The following is a 27,023-nucleotide window of genomic DNA, read 5'->3' as shown; positions in this document are numbered from 1 at the left end:
CTGTATTGATGTCAATTTCTCTCTTTAGCTCTGTTAATATTGGTTTTATATATTCAGTTGCTCTAATGTTGGATGCCAATATATTTGCCATGGTTATTTCCTCTTGATGAAATGACTCCTTTACGATTACAAAATGATCTTCTTTGTCTTTTATTGCAGTTTTTGACTTCAAGTCTATTTTGTCTGATAAAAATGTAGCTATTCTAGCTCTAAGTTTCTATTTTATGGAATATTTTCCCCCATCCCTTCACTTTCAAGCTATGTATGTTCCTAAAGCTGACGTGAATCACTTGTAGGCCAGATATGTTTGCTCTTGTTTTTCTTTCACTTGATTGGAGAATTTAATCCATTTCCGTATAAACTGATTATTGACAAGAAAGGTCTTAGTATTGTTATTTTGTTAATTATATTCTGATTGTTCTCAGTTCTTGTGTCCCTCTGTTTCTCTCTTTGTCCTCCTTCATGATTTGATGAGTTTCTGTAGTGGTATGCTTTGATTCTTTTCTCTTTATTGTTTGTGTATCCACTAGAGCAGCAGTCCCCTACCTTTTTGGCACCAGGGACCCCCAGTTTTGTGAAAGACAATTTTTGCATGGTTGGGGGATAGGCTGGGGAGGCAAAGATGGTTTCAGGACAAAATTGTTCCACCTCAGATTATCAGGCATTAGATTCTCATAAGAAGTGCACAATCTAGGCTGGGCATGGTGGCTCATGCCTGTAATCCCAGCACTTTGGGAGGCCGAGGCGTGTGGATCACAAGGTCAGGAGTTCGAGACTAGCCTGACCAACATGGTGAAACCCTGTCTTTACTAAAAATACAAAAATTAACTGGGCATGGTGGCACGTGCCTGTAATCCCAGCTACTCAGGAGGCTGAAGCATGAGAATCTTTTGAACCCGGGAGGCGGAGGTTGCAGTGAGCCAAGATCGTGCCACTGCACTCCAACCTGGTTGACAGCAAGACTCCGTCTCAAAAAACAAAACAAAACAAAAAAAAACAAGTGCACAACCTAGATCCCTCATATGCGCAGTTCACAATAGGGTTTGCGCTCCTATGAGAATCTAATGCCACCACTGATCTATCAGGAGGCAGAGCCCAGGTAGTAATGCTTGCATGCTTACCATTCACCACCTGCTGTGCAGCCCCATTCCTAACAGGCCACCTGCGGATACTGTTCCATGGCTTGGGGGTTGGGGACCCCTGCACTAGAGGATTTTTCCTATGTGGTTTCCATGAGGCTTACATAGAATATTTTACAGTTTTAAGAGTCTATTTTAAGCTGATAACCACTTAAATTTTATTGCATATAAAAACTTTCCCCTTTTACTTCCTCTCCCTACATTTTATATTTTTGATGTCATATTTTACATGTTTTTATTATATATTCATTAACAAATTAGATAGCTACAGGTTTTTTTTTTTTTTCCTTTTTCTTTTTTTCTTTTTTGAGGCAGGGTCTTGCTCTGTCGCCCGGGCTGGAGTGCAGTGGCATGATCTCGGCTCACTGCAACCTCCACCTCCTGGGTTCAAGCAATTCTCCTGCCTCAGCCTCCTGAGTAGCTGGGATTACAGGTGTGTGCCACCATGCCCGGCTAATTTTTGCATTTTTTAGTAGAGACAAGGGATCGCCATGTTGGCCAGGTTGCTTTCGAACTCCTGACCTCAGGTGATCCACCCACCTTAGCCTCTCAAAGTGCTGGGATTACAAGCATGAGCCACCATGCTCGGCCGATAGCTAAAGTTTTTAAATAATTAGGCTTCTAACCTTTATACATAAATGATCTACACACCACAATTATACTACTAGAGTATTCTGAATTTGACTCTATATTTAAATATATAACAGGGAGTTCATATTTGCTCGTGTTTTCATGCTACTAATTAGCATCTTTTTATTTCAGCTTGAAGAACTCGGTTTAGCATTTCTTGTAAGACAGGTTTAGTGGTGACAAACTCCCTCGGGTTTTGTTTTTTTGAAGAAATGTTTATCTTGCCTTTATTTCTGAAGAACAACTTTTCCAAGTTTTCTTGGTTGGAAGTTTTTTTTCATCATTTTAAATGTGCCATCCCGCTTTCTACTTGGCTGCATGATTTCCTCTGAGAATTAGGTTGATAGTCTTGTGGGTGAAGGTCCTCATATATGATGAGTCTCTTCTGCTGCTTTCAAAATTCTCATTTTATTTTTGTTTTTTGACAGTTTGATTATAATGTATCTTGGTGAATACTTCTTTACATTGAACCTCTTTGTGGACTAAGAGCTTGAAGTACCTGGAAGTTCATATCTCTCCAAGATTTGGAAAGTCTCCCAGATTTGCAAAGACCCAGGCTCAAGCAATCCTCCTACCTTAGCCTTTCAAGTAACTGGCACTACAGGTGCTTGCCAATATGCCCAGCTGATTTTTGTATTTTTTGTAGAGACAGGATTTCGCTATGTTGCCCAGGCTGGTCACAAACTCCTGAGCTCAAGCTATTTGCCTGCTTCAACTTCACAAAATCCTGGGATTACAGGCATAAGCCGCTGTACCTAACCCATTATTTTTTTTAAAAAGTGTCTTATTCCTTCCTTAATCTCTTCTCCTTTTGATATTCTCATAATGTCTATATTGAGCCACTTGATGGTATCCCATAAATTTTACAAGCTTTTTTCATTCTTTTTCATTCTTTTTTTGTTATCGTGGTTTCTCTGAGTAATTAAAAATGACCTACCTTCAGGTTCACAGATTTTTTTCTTCTGCTTGATGAAGCCCACTACTGGTGCCCTCAATTGCATTTTTATTTCATTCATTCTGCTCTTGTTCTCCAGAATTTCGGTATGTCTATTTATGATTTCTGTCTCTATTTTTTTTCTGTATTGCTTCTCTGGTTTTATTTAGTTGTTTATGTTTGTTCTTTTATGATTTCTTAAGTTTTCCTAAAACTATTAATTTAAATTCTTTGACAATTTGTGAGTCTTTCTTTCCCTGGGGTCAGTTACTAGGAAAGTATTTATTTCCTTTGGTAGTGTCATGTTTTCTTTATATTTTAATGTTTCTTACTGACTTGAGTTGATGTCTGAGCATTTGACTGAGCAGTCACCTCCTCTAGACTTAACATACTAGTTTTGAGAGGACAGTATCCCCACAGTGCCTTCACCTACAGGTGGGTGCAAGAGCACTAGCTGAGTGACATGTGACAGTTCCAGCTCCGTGACATAGTCCTTGTGTAGGTTCATTAGCTAAAATTAGCAGTAGTGAAGATTGTAGGGGTCCTCAGCTGTCAAGGCTGTGAGTTTTGCAGTGGTAGCAAGGGCTGTTGGAGGTCTTCAGTGTTGAAGATTACTTGGGCCCTCCTGATCTCTTTTTCTCCCATGCAAGATGCCATGGCCAAGGAAATTCATCTTGGCATCCACACCAGCTCACAGGCACAGTTGCAGTGGTGGTGGCACCTTTGTCTATTGTGCAGTGCCCTTGAAGTAACCATGAAGCCAGAGTTGGCAGTATGGGCACACAGGGAATGACTATGACTCTGGGGTCCTGGGCAATGGTGGCATCAATATCTGAGACATAGGCACCCCAATTGCAGTGTTGGTAGCTGCATACAAGGCATAGATGCTTGTGGAACAGCCAGGGAGCCAGGGTCCAAAGAGTGGGCACATGCAGAGCTACATTGACACTGGGGTCAGGAGCATGGCCTATCCCACAGCAGCAGTGGCTCCAGTGTCTAAGGAGTGGGTACATGTGGAGCAGCAGAGGATGCAAGACTCAGATCTTGTACATGTGAGGAGTGGCCCTAGCTCCTGCATCCAGTAAGTGCATGGGGTTGCCCCCATCCTGGGTAGCATAACAGCAGCTTCTTCTTGGTAGCTGTGGGACACAGCAATATCTCCTTTTCTGGAGGAACTGCAGTTATGATAGCTGTTGGCTAGCTCAAAGGCAAAAGCTGCTAGTGTCCTCTGCAGAGTAGGACTCTGAGGGCTGTGTCAATGACCATGAATGGGACCTCCACTGTGAAAGCTGTGGGTAACCAACTGCTGCTGAGGGGGCTGTTGAGATACTTAGTAGCAAAGGCTACTGGAGTCCTCTGTCAAGCAGGCCACTGGGGGACCATGATGGCACCCACCGAGTGGCTGATATTTAGAGCCTCCATCCTTTTCCTTATACCTAGCTGTCTCCAGAAGCCTCAGGTGTACTGATCTCCCCAGAAAGCCTTTCCATGTGATTCTTCTTTGGTTTTTACTCCACCATTTTACTGCGTGTTATTAACTGAACTTTTGATCTTTCCCAGGGTTAATGTCATTAAAAGATAGCTATCTAATTGTTTTTTGTGGGGAGATGAAGGCTAGTATCTCCTACTTCACCATGTTGCTCATGCCATTCATTCCTAATAATATTAAACATGGAAATGATATAGCTGTTCTTGAAATAAAACATTATTAAAAGCAAATATAAATATTAGAAACCCAGGATAACTTTGCAGAAACACTTCTTGGCCGGGTGGTTTGCTATTATCGAATATCTAAATCTTGTTTTGTTCATAAAAAGAAGTAAATTGGGAGGATTGATACATAACAGAAATACTTGCATATCTACAGTAAACTTTAGAAAAAATAATACATTAAAAGTGACACCTGAGAGGAAATTTTCCAGCACAGTGCATGACAAAACCAACTTACTCAAAATTAAATGCATATATAAAGTATAAGTTTCTTTTACTTTTTGATGAATCAGAAGATCAGATAAAAATAAGCCTGCATTCCTGATTGAAAGCCATTTACTGAAGCTTGACAGCATGTAGCTAGTTGTCTTTTAGATGGAGAAAGTGATCTCTCCTGCAGTACATTCCCCATGTGACTGTGTTTTTCTTTTTTTAAAAAAAAATTCTTATTTTCCCAATCTATACATGATAATTCCCTCTTCTCTATATATATCACTACTACAGATACTCTAACCTACACCCGTTTAAAACTCACACTTCTCCAAATACCTCATTCTTTTCCATATATCCATATCTTTGCACATGCTTTCATTCTAACCAGATTTGCTCCCCATCTTCTTTACATGTGAGCATTTTTTATGGATTCTTGAAGGGACTGCCTAAGTATCCTGGCCTTTGTGAAATCCTCTCTAACTCACTCAAATCAATTCCTCTTTTTTTTCCCAGTACACAATTCAATGTTACAATTTATTGTATTGTTATACAATTTATTACGTATCTGCCCTTTCATACTAGACAAGGAGTTACACAAGCATGCTTGGGCCATATATTATTAGTTTTTGAATGCTTAACACTCAATAAAGTGCCAGGCCCATTTTATTACTCAGCTCAATACATTTTTGTCAGATTTTGTCCTCACCAAGCAGTGGAGAATACATTTTTTCTTTTCCTTCCTTCCCTCCTTCCTTCCTTAATTCCTTCCTTCTTTCCTTCCTTCTTTCCTTCCTCCCTCCCTTCCTTCCTTCCTCCTTTCCTTCCTCCCTCCCTCCCTTCCTTCTTCTCTCCCTTCCTTCCTTTCTCTTTTTGTATGCCACCAAGTGTTGTCATTTAAGTTTATATTTTTGGTATTCGCTTTGAATTCCTATAATGACAGTGTTGAGCTCCTGTATCTAATTGCTTAATAATGATAGGAAAAAAGGGATCAGACTGCAATTTTTGTGCTAATAAAGAAATATTATTTCCTTGTCTGTTATTATTTTATTATTATTCAAATATAATAGTAACCGAAAGATTAATATTTTAAGTCTGGTTGTTGACAGGACCAGGACTAGAACACAGATTTTTTCTCATGTATTTCCCCGCCCCCCCCTTTTTTTTGACACCATATCACCTTTGTCTTTAAATGGACTCAAATGCATCTATAGTGATTCATCTAACAGAAGCCCAGAGCGCATTCATATCAAAAGTTGGGGGAAATGGTGCATTTACCTTATCTTATTTAACTGAAAATTTGCCTCAAATGCATATCAGTTTTTTAACAACTGTAGGAAAGCAAGTTTATTATATTTTAATGTATACTATTAAATATATGGGAACTACTCAGTATACATACAACTCAGCAATAATTTAAATTGTATTTTGAAGCCCTGTCTGCAAAATAATAACTTGAAAAAGTGAATGACTTATTTCTCATTCATGAAATTTTCCAATTTCAGGGTAGGTTTAGAGACCTTTTAATTTTACACATTTTCATCTGTGTATTTTCATCTGTGTATCTTCATATGAAGATAATAATATCTGCAACATAAGTAGGACCTGAACTTTTCTGTTATTTTCTCAGTGTTGTTGATATAGTTAGTGCAAAGCAATGCATATTCTCTAATAGCCTTCTGAGATAAGTGGAAAATTCCACATAACCTTGTCTATAATAAGGTATTTTTCTACATTAGTGGTTCTAAGAAACTAGTTTTCTCTGATCAGGATATATAGGTCTATAAGGTGATTATATCTATGTCCTTGGTTTAATTATCCATATGCTCTGTGACCAAGATTGACTAGATAGATTATAAATACAATATATAAAGATAAGTGAGAAAAAGGAAAATAGAAACGTATGCCTTAGAAGATTTTCGTGTGTTCAACTTTAATATAGTGAGGAACATTTAGAAAACCAACATGCAGCTATTGAAGGCTTGTTTTTCTTGTTTTGTTCTGATTTTATGATTTCAACTTTTATTTTAGATTCAGGGGATACAGTATGGGTTTGTTACACGGGTATATTGCATGATACTGAGGTTGAGAGTATGATTGCTCTTGTCACCCAGGTACTGAGCATTGTACCCAATAGTTTTTTCAAACCTTTCCCCACTCCCTCTATTCCCTCTCTGGTAGACCCTAGTTTCCATTGTTGCCATCTTTATGTCCGTGAGTACTCAATATTTAGCTCACACTTATAAGTGAGAACACATGGTATTTGTTTTCCCGTTCCTACATTAATTCACTTAGAATAATGGCCTCCAGCTGCATCCACGTTGAGTAAAGAACATGATTTTGTTTTTTGTTTTTTTTAACTGCTGTGTAGTATTCCATTGTGTATATATACCACATTTTCTTTATCCAACCCACCATATCCAAAATGGTGTAAGTACCCATTTTCTTTATCTATTCACCTACGTTGATTTCATGTCTTTCCTATTGTGAATAACACTGTGATGAACATATGAGTATGTGTGTATTTTTGGTAGAATGATTTGTTTTCTTTTGGATGTATACCCAGCAATGGGATTCCTGAGTCAAATGATAGTTCTGTTTCAAGTTCCTTGAGAAATCTCCAAATCGCTTTCTACAATGGCTGAACTAATTTACATTCCCACCAACAGTGTATAAGTGCCCCTTTTTCTTCACAGCCTCGCCAGCATCTGTTGTTTTTTTCACTTTTTAATAATAACCGTTCTGACTAATATGAGATTGTATCTCACAGTGGTTTTGATTTTCATTTCTCTGATGATTACTGACATTGAACATTTTTTCATGTTTGTTGGCCACTTGTATGAAGAAGACTTGTCTTTTGATTTTTTTTAATTTTTGCATATCTCTTGGAAAATATTTCTCTTCCAGTATATTTGCTAGGAAATTTTATTGCAGGACTCAGAGACTATTAATTACTGGCCTGTATTTGTTATTTATTGCTGCATAATAAATTACTTCCAAATGTAACAACTTAAAATAATGTTTATTATCTCAGTGTCTGTGGTTCAGAGATTTGAGAGTGGCTCATCTGGGTGAATTCTGTCTTAGTGTCTCTCATGAACAGAGTAGGCCTGGAGAATCTGCTTCCAAGATGACTCCTTCACATCTCTTGGAAGATGCCGTTGTTTTCAATCATGGGGACCACTCCATGGATCTACTTGAGTGTCCTCACAATATGGCAACTATCTTTCTTCTGAGCATGAGATAAGAGAGAAGGGAAAGAAAGGGAAGTTAAATAAGAGAAGTGAAATAAGAGAGAGAAAAAACAGTGATAGAGTAAGGACATAAGGAAGATTCTGAATGCCCTTTATGTTTTCATTTCTGTGAAATTCTATTTATTACAAGTGACTCACTAAATTCAGTCCATGCTCGAGGGTAGGGGAAACTAACTCCACTCTTGGAGATAAAGTGGTAAAGGATTTTTGGACATATTTTGAAACTGCTGCATGGCTCAAACTCACCAATGAAAGTTCTTTGGTTGTGGTTCTTTTTGTACGGTAGAAAAACTAGTTGTCTTAAGCACAGAAAGTGCCCTTTTTTCTGATTGATACTGCTGATGTTTTAGTGGGTGGAGTATTTTTTTTTCAGTACACCATCAATATTTTTATAATACTACGAACACCAGCTTCCTTATAGGTGACTGGAAATTCCAGAAAATAAAATTAAATAATTTGAGAAAGATTAAACGAGTGTGGAATTGGAAAGGGGACCCAGATATCTGGAAAGACATTTAGGTTGATAATTTGAAAACAACACTAGAAATACAGATCTATGAAAATTGATCCTAGAACATTTTAGAAACCTGGAGAGATTGTCTTAGCTTGAAGATATAGTTCAAATTTGGGAAGAACAGATGCCAGTAAGGTATATTTGTTTTCATTATTTGTTTTTTTTAATGATATTGTTGTAAGACCAATTTGTCTCTGTGAATATTGGCAGTATTCCAATCAGAAACCTGATCAGATTAGTTCAATCGCTTATCCAAACAAATATCTCTCCCTTCCTCTATGTTTTACACTAATTTGACAACATTGGTATTCCCCTGATTAAGGTTCCATAATGCAGAAGGTAGTACATTGGAGAGGTTCACAGCATGAAATTTTAAAATAAGATGATTGAGATTCAAATCTTAGATTCGGCTATGTACTCGCTATATGATTATAGGGAGATAAGTTCTCCCCTTTGTGTATAATCTTCTCAGCTACGAAATGGAAATAATGATGTGAATAACATAGCTTTCCCCACATGGTGATTGTGAGAGTTAAATAAGATAACACAGAAAAAGTGATTAGCAGCCTGACACATAGTAAAACCATACAATTATGACATATTATTATCAGTTGTCAATAATGTGATTTGAGGATTCATGACCAACCTACTAATTGAAGAAATGCTTGAAATGAAAATGATAATTACAGCTAAAATTATTTATTGGTTACCATGTGATAAACTATAATAAATGTTTTACAACTTATATCCTCTCAACAAGACTATTACCTTTATTTTTTGAAATGCAAAACAAGTATTAGACGACTTCTCCAAGATTATACAGACTCAAATAGTCAAAACATCTATACCTGTGAAAGTAATTGTATTAGTGCTTGAGGAACATACAACTATATCAATAATATTCTATGAACTTAAGAAACATGTTTTTTAGCAAGGCACTCTTACTCAATTGCTTACCTCTGTATTTGACAATTATCTGACTGCCATACTTACGAATAATTGCATTTAGAACAAGAGGGAAGGCTTTTGCTTCATTTCCCTATGTGGTTCCACTTTTATTGTAATATATTTTCCCGACTTATTAAAAAATGTGTTATTTTTACCAAGCATATTTCTAAAAATGACTTGAGATGGCTGTTTTGTTTCTTTAGGAATCTTATTAACAAATGGAATAAGAATGAGAATTCAACAGAAAAAGTTCTGCTACTGTAAGTAACCCTACTGCTTTCAAAAAGAAATTGGCATGAAAATCATTTTTAATACCACTATGAAGCATACATTGCCAAATCTTGTGGCCAATAGAAACATTTTTTAAAAGCATGATGCTTTGATATGTAATGTTTCCTTGCCATTTGGCTCACATAGTTTATTAGTGTTAAAATAACAAACTTTGATCATTTTTAAAAGTATCATCCCAAAGCAAGTAAAATCAAATTTTTCCAAATCTATGTTTGAAGGAATGTCTACAAAGACAGTATTTCAATAAGCAAACAAGATGTCTTAGGTCAGCTTTCTCAGAAACCATATTCTGAGCTGGAGATTAGTTTTCAGGAAGTTTATTAGGAAATGGTCAAGGGCTTAACACCTGTGAGAGAATTGAGGAAGTAGAACTGAGCAAATTTGAAGAATAATCCATTCAGTATAAAAGCCTTGGCTGCTCCTAAGAGGAACACAAGAACTAGGGTAGTCTGCAGAGGTGTTCCAAAATGAGGCAACATGGCTGACCTTTGTACCCCCAATGGACCCATCGTGGAATATGAACTTCCCCTAGGAAGGGAGGATAACCTTTGGCGAGGCAGATCCCCTCTGCTGAGGGAAATTATCCTGGAACAATACCATCTACATTGCAGATGAAGGAGTGCATCTGGTTGGTGTCTCACAGAAATATTAAATGCTACTATGCCGTGCCACTTACAGTCACTTGTTACACATTATAAATTTGTCTTGTTTGGAAATGGATACTATAGGATTCTAGATGATTTCTTGTTGTGGTAAATCTATGAGAGAGGAGTAGTGGAATAATCTGTAGACCCCACTGCTACAGCGGGTCTCACAACTGCAGCTGATGTTCAGCATGCTTCTTCTCTACTAGTCATTCTATGCTCTTCTCACAATCCACAAGCTCCAAATGGATTGCCTGCTGGTGTGATGTAGAACCTCATCCCTCAGGAGTCTGAGCAAGTACAGGCCGTGGCTGCTCCACTTTTCCATTTAACCTCAAAATTGGGCAAGGAAATAGAGGAGCATGCCCCCAAGAATGAATTTATTGGCAAAATATCTTCATTGTATATTCATAGTTCTACTGCCTCTTGATCATCATGGCCAATTACCCTGCCTGGATGCTGATTCCTTCTCTTTCTCCTTTGCACAGGAGTCAGCAGTGACCAAAATAGTGACTACAGTTTAAAACTTTATGAGAATCTTTATGTGTCCTCTGGTGACAGAGTTCTCCTTCTAGAGAGCAGTATCTCTAAACCCACAGAGACCAGGATTGCCTGGACAGGAAGCAGAAAATGGGTCACTGGAAGTGATGGTAAACAGGGCATCACTGGTAGGATTTTGGATTTCCTGATGTTACATCTGTGAATACATTACATTACATAGCAAAGGGAATTAACGTTGTGGGTGGGATAAAATTAAGATGGATAGTCACCTAACATTATTTTTTATTATCCCGGTAGGTCTAAAGTAATCATATGGGCATTTACAAGTGGAAAAGGAAAAGCAGAATGGTAGGACAGAGAGATGTGATTGTGGAAGAAGAGACAAGAGAGATAGAAAGCTTGAGAGGACTTGTGCTATTACTGGTTTTGAAAATGGTGGAAAAGGGCCACAAGCCAAGGAATGTGGGTGGCCTCTAGAACCTGGGAACAGCCATAAGCTAATAACCATCAAGGAAACAGGAATTTCATTCCTACCATCTGCTGCCATATTCCAGGTATTCGAGGGGTTCTCAAAAAGTAAGAATTATGAAGACAATAGGATTGGATGATGGTCTTAAGTGCAATAACATATGCAAAGACAGTGAATGGTATTGGAAAAAAATAGAGAAGGTTATTAATGGAAAATTTAATGCAAAATGTGAAAGACACAGGGTTTCCTTGGCAACATGTAAAGAAACTCTCACCTTCTTAGCCAGAGAGCTGAAAAGCTCAAGGTCAGTTCCAAGACTTAATTTAAAAGATTTCAGAGGCAAAGAAATGTCATCAATGACAAGGATAAGGGCCTTAATTAAACAGAATTGGGATCCTGAGAGTTAGGGTTGACAATATCTGGGTTGAAACTGTAACCCCTGGAAATCTCAAGGCACCCCAGATTTTACTGATCTGCAGCAATGACACCTTCCTCCTTTTCAGTGGCTGGTACTCCACTGTTTGAAGGTGATGCAAAGGCCTCTTGTAAAATAGCATGTGCTCTCCCCTCAGGATATACTCCCATCTCTCCTCCTAGCCACTAACCATTAACTAATGTCAAGTCACAACATAATCCAGCTAGATAAATGCTGGGCCTGCTAAGAAAGGAAAGGGACCATACCTCATGGAACTACAAACCTACTAATATGTTCAGACAGGAGGTGAGAGAGTCCACAGGGAACTGGATTTTGAAGGTGTTGTAAGAAGGAGGGGGACAGAATAGAAAGGTAGACGGGAGTGTTTATCAATATAGGGTTAGAGTTTCAACCCAGATATTTTCATTCCTAATTATCCGGATTCCTATTCTGTTTAATTAAGGCCCCTATTTATCTTTTAAATTAAGTCTTGGGACTGACCTTGAGCATTTCTGCTCCCTGGCTAAGAAGAGGAGAGTCTCTTTACATGTTGCCAAGGAAACACTGTGTCTTTCACACTTTGCATTAAATTTTCCATTAATAACCTTCTCACTTTATTTTTTTTCCAATGCCATTCACTGTCATTGCATATGTTACTGCACTTAAGACCATTATCTAATCCTATTGTCTTCATAATTCCTATTTTCTGAGATCCTCTCAAATACTTGGAATACTGCAGCAGCTAGTTACAGTACATGCCTTTTCCCCATTCTACTACCAGTCAAATTTTAAATTTCACAACTGTACTTTTATGGCACACCAGAGGCTAGCCCTATCCATGGGGTCCTCATCGCCACTGTCCAGGGGATGATGATCCAAAATCCATATTTTAAGCTTACTTTCTTAGGCTATTCTTAGTTCCAACATATTCTAAGATGGATTCCTTGGGGAAACAGACTGTGAGATGGAGATTAGTAAGCAAGAAGTTTATTGGGATGTACTCCAGGACACAACTCTGAGGGAGTCAAATAAATAGTAACAGGTAGAGGGAGAAGTTGAACTGCTACGCAGTGAACAAAGACCTCAGACAATCCCACAGGAATCTCTGAAGCTGGGATGGCCTTCATTTGTTGGAATTGTGGCCAAAGCCCTGACTCTTTTTTACCTCCAAGTCAACCAGTCTTTGGATGTGACATTTTCTTGGGATGGCATACAACCTTGAGCAAGGCAGTTAGTTCCCTTTAGGCTGAGACCAGTTCCCAGTACAGGCTCACCTGGGACCCATCCACAGCCAGCACTCCTGGCGGCTGAGGAAGGTAAGTTGCTAGTGAAGACAGAAATCTAAGCAAGAGGATTTGCAGGTTTATTTTTTAAATGCCTCCAAAAATTTAATGCCAAACAAATTTCATAATTTTCAAGTTGAGTGAATTATAGGTCTATAAAATCATCATTTTTATTTGATAAATATCTTTGATGAAAATTAGTTATCTTCTATATATTCAGATATGAAAACACAATATTAAAATTCACACCGTTCACGAAGGCATTAAGAATGTAAAATGTTTACTTCGGACGATTTTAAAAACTGTTTATAGTAATTAAAACAATGGGCAGTGAAATTCAACTTAATGTAATTGATGTATAGAGACAAAATGTATCTTTCACATAGATGGAATAAATTACTATCTTGCATGGACTTTGCTTTACATAGAATAATCTGAAATTAGTAATCCAACTGATTCAAACTTCTTTATTATTTTTAAGAATAATTTCTTCAGTGAGAACACTGAATCATGATTGTTTTGTTGTTTGTTATACTGGTTAAGTATAGCCATTAACCGGCCAAGAATATCAGTGTAATTGTAAAGTTCTCCTGACCTCCAAATCTAGTCATTTTCTTTTAAATGAAGGATTTAGATTAAATAGACTATAACTTATTTGGTTTGTAAACTCTCCATCACTTACATCTCTTGCATTCAAAGTTAATATCACTGGAGAAAATTGTTTGAGAGGCAGCACTTTTAGCACCGTAGCTCCTGGCATTTTATAATCTCAAATATAATAAGCTTGGGAGCTGAAATTTATGAGTGCGTACTTGTGGTGTGAGGAAAATGTGGACAAAAGGTTCGGGTCAACAAATACAAGGTTAGAGGCAGCCAATTAGCCTGAGGAACAAGCATCTAGTGTCCCGTTTTCTTTCCTTTTTTTTCCTCTAACAGCTGCAACATCCTTTTCAATCAAATATCAGCCACAGTAACATTCTCTACTGATAAAAAATATGTCAATATACAGTACCAATAACAACTTTTTTAGCAATAGAATTAGATTAGATCTCGTTGAGGCAAGCAGAGAGCTTGTTTGTTCTCTTTTACTTTTTAACTGACATTTTTATCAAGATCTCCTTATTATGGTCATTTTTAAGAGCATACATTTATGCTTCTGAGAAAGAAATATATCTTCTTCATAACCACATTAAGAAATGCTTAATCTGTAAATGCAAATATAATTAAACTTAGCATCTGAAATAACTAAATTGGGATATAGAACTAGAGAATTTTTATCTCAACAGTTAGGAATATGCATGTTAATGAAGAATCAGATCTACTGGACCACACATAATACAGGATCAATAAATAGATGTTGACTCATTGAGTGTTTTTATACCACAGAAGTGATTTAATGCTTCATTCCTTGAGGAATGAAATATGCCATAGAAAGAGATTTCCTGTAAACTGATGTTTACATTTCGGTGTGCTTATTTTAATCTTGTTTGTTGATATTTCCACAATACACCCCTGTTTGATTAAGTAGTAGATTAATTGGATTTAATGATTTTTACTATGCTCTTTATTTTTCTTTAAAGCAACCAACATATTAACCTCATAATGTTGATATTTTTGAGACAATATGCCTCTTTTATGCAATAAAGACTTTTAAAATGTTTCTCTACTTTCACCTCGACTATTCCCTATTCCCCATGTGAACAGCTTGCCCTAGCTTATATATTATAACTAGCAAATTGTAGACTTCAGAAGTTAGCATTAGATTCCAAGACCTAAGCTTTGAAAAATTCTGCATCCCAGAGGTAAAGAAAATTATGCTTTCTATATGTGGTCCCAAGGTGTTATGTATACCATTACAACTAAATTTAAAACAATCATATTTTCCTCTTCTATAAATCTAGAGATGCTAGAAACAAAAATAAACTTATCTAAATCATTGTGATGTGATTACCATAAACAACTTTTTTATTGGATTCTATAAGTTTATCATTTCATTCTGTCCTCCATGGTGCTGCTAGAGTGAATAAGTCACTTGCGTCTATAGACCTTTTTAGTAGCTTTCCACTGCTCTTGCAAAATACCCCAAGGTCTTCAATATGTCTATGAGGCTGTGCATGATTGAGTCCAGCCTTCCTCTGCAGTTCACCAAAACCAGCAGGCTACTCCTCTTGTCTCAGGCACTTCCTATTCTTTCTGTCTGGAAGAGTTTCCAAACTCCACTCTCTTTCAGCTTCCTGCTTCCCACCTCACCAAACTAACTCCACTGTTTATCATGACTTAGTTCATTCTTTAGAGTTCCTTCTCTGATTGCTCCTTTCTTCAGTTACCTTAGGTAACCCTTCATGTGCCTGCTTACCTCCCTCTATGTCCCTTCAGCAGTAGATATGAAAATTATTCAATATTTGTGAGATTACTTTGAATGGCCCCCTATCCACTAAACTTTGTTATATAAAATAATCAATTCAGTATTGTTTTCATTTTGGTTCTCAATTATTCACTAACTGTGTTTGGGTATAAAACTGGGCGAGCTGCTTAACTTCTCTGCTTCAGTTTTCTCATCGGTTTTAATAAAATTGAAATAATACTAGTTCTTATCACATAAGGTTGTTGTGAGAATAAAATTAGTTAATATAGGTAAAGCTACTAGAACAGTGCATGGCACAACGTAAACATACAAAAATATTAGCTATTGTCAATATCAAAATCCCTCTATGTATATTGATAATTTGTTATAAACTATCATATTCTTAGTAATATTTTATGATATGTATAATGTATATTTCTTAATTTGAAGTAGTATTATTTCTTAATAAAAAGTAGGCTCTCTACTAATTAAGAATTATAATTTCCTATAATTTTTGTTGAGACAAATCTCCCAAGTAAATGTTGTCAATGAAATAATATGAAATATATACATATATAAATATACAATAATATGGTATACTAAAACAATATTTATTGTTTCCTCAGAGGCTAGCATCATACCAATCTGGTCCTTCTTGTATGAAGCCATGAGTCTTTGGCTGGTGCCAGTTTCTCTGACCACAAAATGACAATGTATAAAGTCAAAGTGGGACACAAAAAGATGTTTAAGAGAAACATGCAAAGGTACAAACAGTTGTTCAAAATAAGAAAGACTTGTTTTGGGGATCAGAGCCCGAAAAAGTCTAAGAACTAAGAAACTACCAAGTGTAAGAATGAACAAAAATTCAGACCAAAATGACATAAAGTATGACTGCTGGAAACAGGCTGCTACTGTTATCTGCCAAGGTTTGTTTTCTGCTGTATGTAGGCTGGATTCACAGAGTCATTTAAATTCCAGGTGGAGAATTTATAAATAAAAAATTAATAAGCATTTAATGCAAATAATAATCCATTAATAATATATCTATATGATTCCAAAATAATTAAATGATGGATATTACAATATAAAATAAAATATGAATCTATTCTTTCTCAAAAATGACCTGTCCAAGAAGCTGATGTAACGATCTATGTATATTTATTGAATAACTTACCACAACCAGAGTTCTGTCAGACCTCAACTTTTTAAAATCTTGCTCATCTGGTTTACTCACAACAATTTCAGAAACATTGGGGCAAACAGTTTATAATGCCTCTTCCTAATGGTACTTGAAGGAATGATTTCAATATGGCATTTTGTTAGTATAAAAATGTCTAAGCTAAGAAAAATCAAGCACATATTATGAAAATAGCTGTAAATATCTTGCTTGCAGTTTGTCAAGGCTGCAAACAAGGACTTTGTAAAAATCAATATATACCATATTGGGCAGGTATTGTGTTCACTCTGGGATACAAGACATCAGAGAGATAAGTGCTAAGAAGAGCAAGGTTAAAATACTAAAGATACAGTGAAGAACAAGAAATAAGACTTTGAAACTAAGGAATTTGGCCAAGAAATTGACAGAAATGAAGTAGATAGCTGTATCATTCAAATAATTCAGTGAAATGGCATTTCCCTTATGCAGTCCTGTCTTTAACTGGATTAGGTGCATTTGTTCTTGCTTTAAGGACCCCGTACCAGCACTTGATATGAGTTTAATAAATTTTATGGAATTTAAAATGTAATTAATAAATTATAAATAATACACATATAGACTACATTTAGGTCATACATATATGATTTCCTTGTGTATATATGTTTCTGTGAATAACTACCACCACCCTCTTCCTACTAGGGTGTTAGCAAAGATCTGAAGAGTAGAATATTATTTCTCTTTGGCTTCTCCGGGAAGCTCCTTTATTTCTGAGTTATGTTTTTGATTCATATTATTTCCGTTTATTAGCCTAGATTCCTTTCTGAAAATAATGCTCAAACTCTGTTTGTGGGAGCCCCTCACTCTGGCTATAAAGGCTCCAGCTCAGCATTCTGCTTTTAGCAAACTGCAATGGTATAGCTAATTGCTATTATCTAAATCTATGCACTTCAGAGAATTCAGAATGTAGAATGTTTGTGGATGTACTTATTCACGGTAGACCTCACTCATTTAGATAGGAGAAACAAAAAAGAACAAAGTATCTCCAAGACTTCTGTGATTCAATTCAACAAGTGTTTTTGACATGCCTGCAGCACATTTCCACCTTTCACACTTGCTACTGAGGTTTCTGAGTTGTATTCTGGTAAAAATGTGTCTTTTAATTATATTAATCCTCAATATGTGCATTATAAAACATAACTTTAGCTTACACATGCATAAGATGTGTGGATGCCAAGCCAGATCTCTTATTTATATACAATTCATATCAACGATACCCCCACCTAGAAACTGTTATGAGTCAACTTTAGGACGAATATTGATGGCAAAGTTACAGGGTATTGGAAACTTTTAGCAAAATACATTGTTAAGTTATAGGTGTACCCTTGAATATACTTTCTATGACATTAGAAGCACCTGAGACTCCTTCAAATTGCTGGAAATAAATATGCTTTTTGTATGTAAGTAGTCAGGCAAAGAAGGAAGGAAAGGGTATCCATTCTTATTCCATCAAAACAACACTAAAAACCTCTTTAATGCTGATATTGCACATAGTAGAGCATTGCAATTTTTCATTACTGAAGAATATGCTAAAAGAAACTTTGTACCCTATGTTCCAACAGATAACTTGTTTATACAGACATTTGTCATTTGAGAATGAAATGGTATTAAACATCTCAGGCTAAAAAGAAGAAAGTAATTTTAAATTTAAGAACAGAAGGAAAATCCTAAAAAATGAGAGTAAATAAAATTTAGACAATTAAAATACAGTACTGAAATAGATTGATCATCAAACTGAATATACTTTTCCATAAAGAAACACGTGGTCTTAACCTGTCTTAGCTTCAAATCCCTTTCCTTTAAAATGATGGTATTGGACTGGATGACCTATAAAATTCTGACCTAAAATTCTAGAGATTTTATGATCTTCAGTAAAAGGGACTTTGCAAAGAAGACATTGAATAAAATATTTCAAAAGAAATAAAGAATCAGATCAAAGGTAACACATCAAAAGTTAGATTGCCCAAAATTCAGGTAAAAGGATTTTAACAGAACATTGAATTCCTGATCCTAATTGGTACTTAGGGGAAAGCCATTGTAAACAATTTAGATTCCAGACAAACTTCTTACCTAATCTTGACTCATTGTGAAAATGCCATTTTCCCATTTACAATTGCATTTATTTGTTTAGTTACTTTCCACTGAACATTACTTGAGGATTTTCATTCTATTTGTCATTTGAATAATGTTCATTGGTGTGGCCTGCAAGTACTATCCAATATAAGCCAGCATCTATTAAAATAATACAACTTCTCAGCATAGGTTACCTCAGTCATTTCGAGTGGGAGTAATGAGTTGAAGGGGGCCCAGGGTAATAAATCCTGAAAATCTACATCCACTGCATTTCTGTGATATAGGAACTTATATTCAACTAAACCCTCCTTTAAAACTCAATCTTTTTTATTATTACACTTTAAGGTTTGGGATACATGTATAGAACGTGCGGGTTTGTTACATATGTATACACATGCCATGGTGGTTTGCTGCACCTATCAACCCATCATCTACATTAGGTATTTCTCCTAATGCTACGCCTCCCCTCGCCCCCCAGCCCCCAACAGACCCCGGTGTGTGATGTTCCCCTCCCTGTGTCCATGTGTTCTCATTGTTCAACTCCCACCTATGAGTGAGAACATGCAGTGTTTGGTTTTCTGTTCCTGTGTTAGTTTGCTGAGAATGATGGTTTCCAGCTTCATCCATGTCCCTGCAAAGGACATGAGCTCATCTTTCTTTATGGCTGCATGGTATTCCATGGTGTATAAGTGCCACATTTTCTTTATCCAGTCTATCATTGATGGGCATTTGGGTTGGTTCAAAGTCTTTGCTATTGTGAACAGTGCTGCAATAAACATTCGTGTGCATGTGTCTTTAGAGTAGAATGATTTATAATCCTTTGGGTATATACCCAGTAATGGAATTGCTGGGCCAGATGGTATTTCTGTTTCTAGATCCTTGAGGAATTGCCACACTGTCTTCCACAATGGATGAACTAATTTACACTCCCACAAACAGTATAAGAGTGTTCCTTTTTCTCCACATTCTCTGCAGCATCTGTTTTGTCCCGACTTTTTAATGATCGCCCTTCTAACTGGCATGAGATGGTATCTCACTGTGGTTTTGATTTGCATTTCTCTAATGACCAGTGATGATGAGGTTTCCTTTATATGTTTGTTGGCTGCATAAATGTCTTCTTTTGAGAAGTGTCTGTTCATATCATTTGCCCACTTTTTGATGGGGTTGTTTGTTTGTTTGTTTTTTCTTGTAAATTTGTTTAAGTTTCTTGTAGATTCTGGATATTAGCCCTTTGTCAGATGGATAGATTTCAAAAAATGTTCTATTCTGTAGGTTGCCTGTTCACTCTGATGATAGTTTCTTTTGCTGTGCAGAAGCTCTTTAGTTTAATTAAATCCCATTTGTCAACTTTGGCTTTTGTTGCCATTATTTTTGGTGTTTTAGTTATGAAGTCTTTGCCCATGCCTATGTCCTGAATGGTATTGCCTAGGTTTTCTTCTAGAGTTTTTATGGTTTTAGGTCTTATGTTTAAGCCTTTAATCCATCTTGAGTTAATAAATCTTATATAACATTTGTAAGACAACTGTAAAAGTATCATTGGTGTGGATACATGTTTCTTATTCATTTAATCTTGAATAAAAATAATAAACCATATGTTAATGAATAGGAGTGTTTGCCTTAATATTAATTGACCTGGGTCCTTGTCTTGATGAGGAGCTTCCAGGCTGTTTTCCAAAGTAGCTACAGCATTTTACAATCCCACCAGCAATGTATCATGATTTTGATTCTTCCACATCCTTGCCAAACACTTGTTATCATCTATATTTCTTTATTTTAGCCATCCTAGTGGATGTGAAGTGTTACCTTGTATGTTTTAATCAAAATTTTCCCAAGGACTATATTTTCATATACTATTTGGTCATTTGTGTAATTTCTTCAGAAAAATGTGTATTAATATTCTTAAGACATATTTGAATTTGTTCATTTTTATTATTGAATTATAAATATTTAAATATTCTGCACACAAGGTTTTATATATTTATATTTTCTGCATAAAATTCCCACAATAGGTATGTGATTTGTGAATATTTTCTTCAGTTTTTGGGGTCAAGTTTTTACTTTCTTGATGGTGTCCTCTGCAGCAAATAAAAAGTTATAATTTTGATGAAGTCAAATTTAATATTTTTTTCCTTCTGCTGGGGTTGCTTTAGATGTCATATCTAACAACCCATTTGTGAAATCCAAAGTCATGAAAATTTAACCCCTTGTAATTTTATAAGAATATTATTGTTTTAGCTGGGCAATTAGGGCAACAATTCATTTTAAGTTAATTTTTGTGTATGCCATGAGGAAGGGCTCAAAAGGTATTCTTTGGCATCTAGATATCCAGTTGTTTTACCATCAATTGTTGAAAAGATGATTATTTCTCCATTGAATTGCCTTGTATCCCGGTTGAAAATTATTATAACATAAATGTAAAGGTTTATTTCTGAATTTTCAATTCCATTTTTTGGTCTATGTTTACTCTTATGCCAATACTACACTGTCTTAATTATTTTTTCTTTGTAATAAGATTTAAGGCCAATAAGTGTAAGTTCTCCAAGCTTGTTTTTTTTGTCAATATATTTTGGTTATTCTGGGTCCATTGCATTTCCACTTGAATTTTATCTTCAGGTTAGCAATTTCCCACAAATAAAGAGCTGGGTTTGTGACATGGATTGCATTCAATCTATAGATAAATGTGGAAAGCATTGCCAATGTCATAATGTGTTCTTATCTGTGAACATGGGATGTCTTTCTTTTTCTGTTTTTTCTTTTTTTTCTTTGTTTGAGACAGAGTTTCACTCTTGTCACCCAAGCTGGAGTGCAATGGCACAATCTTGGCTCACTGCAACCTCCACCTCCCAGGTTGAAGCAATTCTCCTGCCTTAGCCTCCTGAGTAACTGGGATTACAGGCATGTGCCACCATGCTCAGCTAATTTTTGTATTTTTAGTAGAGACAGGGTTTCACCATGTTGACCAGGCTGGTCTCAAACTCCTGACCTGAGGTGATCCACCCACCTCAGTCTCCAAAAGTAATGGGATTACAGGTGTGAGCCACCGTGCCTGGCCAGGATGTCTTTCTATTCTTTGTATTTTCCTTATTTGTTAATGATGCTTTTTAGTTATCAGTTTATGTCTTAACATTATTTTGTTAAATTTATTCTTAAATATTTTATTATTTTTATCCTATTAAAAATAGAGTTATTTTCCTAAATTCATTTACGGAATATTCATTGGTAGTATATAAATGAATCCGTGTATTGATCTTGTATCTTGCAACCACGCTAACGTATTTATTCATTTTAAATTTTAAGAGCTGCAGAGATAGGTTTGCTCTTTACTCTCCAAATGGATGCCTTTTATTTTTTATTGCCTAATTGTTCTATTAAAATCCCCAGAACAACATTGAATAGAATAAGTGAGAGCAGACAACCTTGTCTTTTTTCTGATTTTAACAAGAAAACATTCGTTCCTTTATTACTAAATAGGATGTTAGGTGTGGATTTTTGCATATGGCCTCTTAAAAGTTGAGGAAGTTAACAGTTCGTATTTTGTTGAATGTTTTATCATTAAAGGTTATTGGCATTTGTCATTTTTTTCCTGCACTGTTGAGATAATCTATGGCATTTCATTCTTTATTCTATCAGTACAGCATATTTTATTGATTTTTAAAAATTTGTTAACTTTGCATTCATGTAATAAATCCTACTAGGTTGTAATAAATAATATTTTGCTGGAAGCTAGTTTTTTTGCTAATATTATGTTGAAAATTCTTGTATCTATATTCATAAGGGATATTGATCTGTTCTTATGATGTCTGTTTTGTTACCCAGGTAATAGTGAACTCAGAATGCACTGGGCAATATTCTTCCTTCTACATTTTAAAACAGGTTGAATAGGATTGATCTTAATTCTTCTTTAAACATTTGGTAGAATTCACAAGTGAAGCCACCTGTGCCTGAACTTTTCTTCGTGGAATTTTTTTTAAATTACTCATTCAATCAATTTACTTATTGTAGGTCTATTCAGATTTTGTAGTTCTTCTTGAAAATCTTTTGATTGTGTGTATCTATTTTTTCAAAATTGGTCTATTTCTTCTAAGTTAACTATTTTGTTGGCATACAGGCGTTCACAGTATTACGTTACAAACCTTTTTATTTCTGTAAGGTCACTAATTACGTCTCCTCTTTTATTTCTGATTTTAGTAATTTCAATCTTCTCTCTCTTCTTGTTGGTCAGTGTTGCTTGCATAATCTTTGGGCTTCCTAATTTTATTAATTTTTCTGATGAACTTTTCTCTATTGTTTCACTATTCTCTATTTATTTTCACTCTGATCTTTATTATATTTTTCCTAATGCTTTCTCGAAAACACCGTTTTCCAGTGTTTTAAGATAAAATGTTAGATTATTGATTAGAAATTTTCTTTTTATTTTGCAATATAAGTGTTTTACACCTATAAATTTCACTCTAAGCTCTAGTTCAACCATATTCCATGATTTTTGGCATGTTATGTTTTTATTTTCATTCATATAAAAGGTATTTTTAATGCACTTTTTAATTTTTTGACCCATTTAGTGTTTAGGAGTATTAATTTCCATCTATTTTTGTATATCCCCAAAGAGTTTAGTAATTTCTAATTTAATTTCATTGTGACTAGAGAACATACGTTGTATGACTTCAATATTTTTTAATCTTTATTGAGGGTTTTTTGTGCCATAGTATATAGTCTATCACAGAGACTATTTATGTATTATTGGGAAGAATGTGTGTATTTTTATTAGTAATTTATTCAGCAGATTTCTTTTGGGTCTGGTTTTGTCATAGTGTTGTTCAGATCTACTTGCATCACAGTGGTGCTCAAATTTTATATTTTCTTGTTGATCTTATGCCTAGTTGTTCTATAAATTATCGAAAGTAGGGAACTGAAATTTCAATGATTATTATTGAATTATATATTTGTTCTTTTAGTTCTGGCAGCTTTTGCTTCAATTTCCGATTCCTGTCTTTGCCTAAGTCAAATATTCTCCTTTTTTTGTACCTTTGATTTTCTCTTACTATATTTAAAAATATATATTTTCTTAGTGATTTCTTTGGGCTATAAAAATTAACATTTTCTTTTTTCTTTCTTCTGCCATTTCAACTGTGATATTATTCTAGTAATTTTTCATTTCAGTAATTTTACTTTTAACTCCAGAAATTCCGTTTGTTTATTTTAAAGGTAATTTCCATCTGTTTGTTGTCTACATGGCAAGATATCTCACTTGTTTTTCTTTAATCCTTAGACATAGTTTCCCTTAGTCCTTTGAACACACTTAAAATTGCTGATTTGTCTTTTGTCAAATAAATTCAATGTCTGGGCCTCATCAAAAACAATTTCTATTCTATTTTTCTTGCAATGTATGGTATGAATTACACTTTCCTGTTTCTTTGCACTTTAATATTTCTTTGTTGAAAATTGGACTTTTTAACTAATTTAATATGGTTACATTGGAAATCGGGTTTTCTTCCTTCACCAGGGTATCTTGTTTTTGCTGCTTGTTGTGAATGTTATTTGTTTGTTTAGTGAATTTCCTGATCTAATTTTCTAAAGTTTGCATACTTTATCATGTGTGGCCACTGAAGTTTGTCTTAATTAGCATAGAAGTCAACTAATCATTGGACAGAGATTATGTCAATTGCCTTGAATTGATAAGTTTCCCAGCTTTTGCTGAAGAGTTCTCTGTGTGTTTGGGAGTAGATCAGTGCTCTAGCAGGCAGTTTACATCTCTGCTTTCAACTTTACAATAGCTCTGTTATATATATCTATATATAATATGTCACATATAAATTCACAATTTATTTGGTTGCTCTGTGTGTGTGTGTGTGTGTGTGTGTGTGTGTGTGTGTGTGTTGTGGAATGCTACTCAGCCATAAAAAAAAGAGAATTAAATAATGACATTCAGAGCAGCCTGGATGGACCTGGAGATCATTATTCTAAGTGAAGTAACTCAGGAATGGAAACCAAATATTGTATGTTTTCACTCATAAGTGGGAACTAAGCTATGAGGATGCAAGGGCATAAGAATGATACAATGGACTTTGGGGACTTGAGGAAAAGGGTGGAAGGGTGGTGAGGGATAAAAGACTACACATTGAGTACAGTACACACTACTCGGGTTATGAGTGCACCAAAATCTCAGAAATCACCCATAAATAACTTATTGACGTAACCAAAGCAAAAAAAAAATGACAAAATTTATACACACACAAAAAAATTCATGTAAATGTGGTCTTACTCTCTCTCAAATAATTTAAATTTTAAAAGATGAAGAAATTTACTTCCAGGTTGGGCACGGTGAGTTATGCCTATAATCCTAGCACCTTGGGAGGCTGAGTCAGACAGATCACTTGAGTTCAGGAGTTCAAGACCAGCCTGGGCAACATGGCAAAACCCCATTTCTAAAAAAAAAAAAAAAAAAAAAAATAGCCAGTTGTGGTAGCATACCTGTAGTCCCAGCTGCTCAGGAGGCTAAAGTGGAAAGCTGACTTGACACCAGGAAGCAAAGGTTGCAGTGAGCTGAGTTCTTACCACTGCACTTCAGCCTGGGAGACAGAGCCAGACCTGTCTCAATCAATCAATCAATCTGTCAAAAACCTTTACTTCCAGCTCATAAACAATCTCAAGGTCAGCCAGAGGGGAGAGTAAAGCCTTCTCAGATCTTCTCTAGAAAAGCCTATGGCCTTCTAGATTCCCACAAATATTTTAGAGGTTTTAGAAGACTCCTATGGACGTCTCATTGGCATTAACTGTTATTACCCTCTCAGTCAGCTGAGGTTGAACAATTGCCATTGATAATTTTTGACAAACACCATAGAGATAAGGCTGTTTACACAGCAAGAACTGAGTTAGGTCAGTTCCAAGGCCTGGAATAGAGTTGTTAGGCTGTTACCACATGAGTCCAGGAGAATCAAATCGTGATAATTCTCAGGGGATAGAACTCTTGAGAGACTCCTAACCCATTCTCATTTTTTCAGTGGCTGCAAGGATGCAGAGTTTTATAGCTACCATAATTGGTTTCAAGGCTACCATGGCGCTGTGGAGAGGAGGATGGGACGAGGACACGTCAAAATAACCTAAAGTTTATTGTTCTTACTGAGATTCAGCCATTTTGTTGAATAAATGCTGCTTCAATTTTTCTAAGTCTCTAGTTAATTTTCAGAGTTCTGAAAACATTGATTTTAACAAATTTTGTCAGTGTTCTCATAGCTTTTGTGGAAAGACAGTTTTTTGTAGTTCTTAATCTGCCATTTCGGGAGTGCTTCTCCAGTATTTCAACTTTAAAAACGCTTTTCTATGTCATTACAAAAAAAACAAAAAAGCATGAAAAAGCAATATAGGGTTAATCTCACCATTTGACCAATAAAGAATCAGAGGATGAAATAACAACTTGACAAATGTTTCCCAAACAGGCAGTGCCGATGACAGAATTAAAATTGACATGCCTTGATTCTCTTCAGTTTCATCCAGAATTGCATAAAATTATAATATATGATTTTCATTGTTAATATTTAAACTCATAATACTTTTACTGACTTCCTCGAATATGCTACTTTATGAAAAGGTGATCAAATACATATCTACTATTTAGATAAGAAACATTAGAATCATTGTTCTTGTGATCAGACATTATTTTACACTCGTAACTCATCACAGTCTCCTTCTGAGGGCTTAGAGTTATGTTGCACTTTAAAGATATATAAATTATGTTATTTAATATGTGTTTATATTGGATTTTGGGCTTGAGTTAAACTAAGATAAATGTAGGCTCTGTTAGTTATTGCAAGATACTAAATTGTAAGCATTCATTCTTTCAAGAAAGTACCCAAGAGCAATTAAACTGCCACTTATGTGTGTAAATAATTCAGGTATTTTTCTGTTTTCTCATTGACACTCCCATGTAAAGAGTAAATGAGGAACTACCATTTAAAGCCACTGTATAATTCAAAGACAAAGATAATTCAGGCAGACACTTATTGCACGTAATTTGACTAACCTTGATGAAGTGCAAAATGTTATAATTACAGAAAGGCAGATATTACATATTTATCAGTATAAGTTTAAATGTTTCTTTTTTTAATTGAATTGTACTGGGGAGAAAAGCATAGCAATTACATAAAATATACTGAATATATTTAAATTAGTTTAAAGTACTTTTTGAAAAAAAGCCAAAGAAACCAACTCTGCCAAACTTCAATAAAATGAATTCATTAGCTCACATAAGCAAATGAGAAACAGAATTACCAAGCTTAGGAAAGAATAAAAACCTATTAAATCTCGGTATTTTTTCCTGGTATGTGGTCTCATAGCGTTTTGTGGGACAACATCATCCAATTCCTCAGTTCCAGTGTCCCTCTATTCCTAGAGTCTCAACTCAGTATACAAATTTTCAGTTCAGAGAGTTGTGTTGGCCTAGTTTGATATCTATTA

This window comes from Pan troglodytes, chromosome 17 (assembly GCF_028858775.2).
Source record: "Pan troglodytes isolate AG18354 chromosome 17, NHGRI_mPanTro3-v2.0_pri, whole genome shotgun sequence".
NCBI classification, from domain to species: Eukaryota; Metazoa; Chordata; class Mammalia; order Primates; family Hominidae; genus Pan; species Pan troglodytes.
The sequence above is the reverse complement of the archived record's forward strand: the minus strand, read 5'-3'. Positions refer to the sequence as shown.